We start from the raw sequence: 2,294 nt of genomic DNA, 5'->3' as shown, positions 1-2,294 counted from the left end.
CAGTCTTACAAGAGCTGTGAACTCTTTGGCAGAAAGCTGGCAGTTTTGAAACCAGAATCTGGTTTTGCAGGAAAGTTAATGTGGCTTCTTTTTTTTTTGGATACGGTTTTGATGTTGTGAAAAGTGATACATATGGAAACCCATTAAAGCCTAAGGCTATTGTTGACATAGTCTTGACTCATTCTTGGCACTTACTCCTTGTCTTCCTTCGATAGCTCAGCTGGTAGAGCGGAGGACTGTAGGCTGTCTATAGAAAGTAATCCTTAGGTCGCTGGTTCAATTCCGGCTCGAAGGAAAGGTTTTTGGTGTTTGGTTTTTTATTTTCCTTCTTTCCTTTTTTTTTTTTTCCCCCCATTCTTCTTTTTTTCTTTCCCTTCTTTCTGGAATTCTCAACTTTGCACAGCTGCCCTCTCCTGTAGTATGCTTCTTGAAACCCCAGGAGAAATTTAGTCCACTTAAAACACATCACTTTTACGGATTTCATTTTTTCTACCCGCCTTGTTTGCTTCACCTGATGCTCTGAGCAATGGTGCTTTGACCTTTGACACCTCTATGCCTAATTAGTTGATGTCCATCATATGAGCTTCTCTTCTGCAGGGGCTCAGCACCTACAGACCCTTGATAGCTAGAGCAGGCCCACAGTTCACAGCTTGCAGAGCCTCTTTTAGTTCAGCTGAGTGTGGAAAATACGGGGAGATCCAGTTACTGGTTGCTGGTTTCACCCCTTTTCCTATCTTGATCTCGTGTTTTGAAGTGTGGGGGTTTTGGCTGGCATGGGGGCACTAAGATTTTTTGTGAGTACAAGAAAACCATGATCATTCAGGTCTAGATGTTTGCCTGAGACAGCCACTACATGCAACTATAATCACTGCCTTTGTGAAAGCACTGCAAATACCACTGTGTGCACTACTCTGGGATGTATCATGTACACATACTGTCCATTTTGGTGAAGAACTGTAAAAGTTGGGACTGTTTACAAAGGAAATGGATAAGAAAGAGTCAGTAGAAACATATGAAAGGAGACAACAGTCCTGGTTTATGAGGCATCCTAAGAACTCATTCATACAGCAACCAACACCAAAAACTTTCAGAGGGTAGGAAACAGGGCGCCGTGATCTGTTAAAGAAAATTTTTGTTTCACACAGGAAACTGACTCATGGAACTCACTTTCACAAGACACAATCAGCTCTGAGAGGTCTGTAGGAAGCTTTATTAAAGATTGGATGGGTTTAGATTTTTACATTAGATGAGACAACATTAGGGGATCTAAATCCCAAAGCTCATGCAAAACATGTCCTCGTGCAAAGCATGGTGATAAGCTGAAAATAGATGGGGGAAGGAGGTGGCAACTTTATTCTGTGGCTTATCTCCCACTCTGTTAGAAATGTATTAGTATTGTTTATTAAATAAAAAACATTAAAATTATTATTACATAGAAAGATTTACTAGAAGTTCGAGTCAGATGCATCATAGAACCAGGGCTAAGCTAGAATGAATAATCAAGCAATTAGATGCAATTCCAGTATTTAAAAGAGGTTTGGGGTTTTTTTTAGTTAGCATCAGATCAATGACCATTGATCACAGCAGAGTACCAGTTTTCTTTGTCCTCCCAAATCCAGCTGCATTAAATCTTCTTCAGCCTCTCTAGCAGTACACACTCATAGACTCAGAACTATAATGGATTTTCAGTACAGGGAGACACATAACAGGACAGAGGCAGTTCTGCCTCTCCAGCAGAATGAAACAACCAGCTTTCCAATCCCTGGGCAGCAGGCAGGCCAAGCACTAATTGCTCCATAGATCCTCCCACAGTGGGATGGGGTTGTAAAAGCAAGGGCAGGAAAGGCAAGCAGCCTCCTTTGCAGTCCCGCTAGGACGCTGGGAGGAGGATGCATAGCAGTGGCATCTCTAGTGGGAATCTGGCAGTCATTTTACACCGGAAAGAGGAGAGACACATGAGCCTAGGTGATGCCACAGGAGGACTTTGGGTGTGTTTGAAACCACATTGGATAATAAATCTGTCCCATGGCACCTGGGAAAGATTTCCTCCTTGCAATGCACCTTTTCTGGTCTTGGCGATCAGTAAGACAAAGTAGGAACCTTTCCTAATGAGTGAACACATGACTTGTGCCTTTAATTGCTGCAATAAGCCTGAAGCTTTTGATTCAAAATCTGCCAATTAGCATGAAAAGTAAACCCTTGTGCTTGCATTGGAGAAGGGACCAAGGCTTTCCCTGAGACAGGGGAATGGTGGTGATGGATGAGCAGACTGACTGCCTCACAGGCAGTTTGTT

General features: G+C 42.7%; 1 non-coding gene across 1 annotated transcript; it reads left to right on the top strand.

Moving 5' to 3' along the window:
- Positions 1 to 205: 205 nt before the first annotated feature.
- TRNAY-GUA (transfer RNA tyrosine (anticodon GUA)) lies at positions 206 to 295 on the top strand. The gene is given in 2 exon segments: positions 206 to 242; positions 260 to 295. It is a non-coding gene; the product is annotated as a tRNA-Tyr (tRNA).
- The last annotated feature ends 1,999 nt before the right edge of the window (positions 296 to 2,294 follow it).

Source organism: Dryobates pubescens, chromosome 9 (assembly GCF_014839835.1).
Source record: "Dryobates pubescens isolate bDryPub1 chromosome 9, bDryPub1.pri, whole genome shotgun sequence".
NCBI lineage: Eukaryota > Metazoa > Chordata > Aves > Piciformes > Picidae > Dryobates > Dryobates pubescens.
This window is presented reverse-complemented; position numbering and strand designations above follow the sequence as displayed.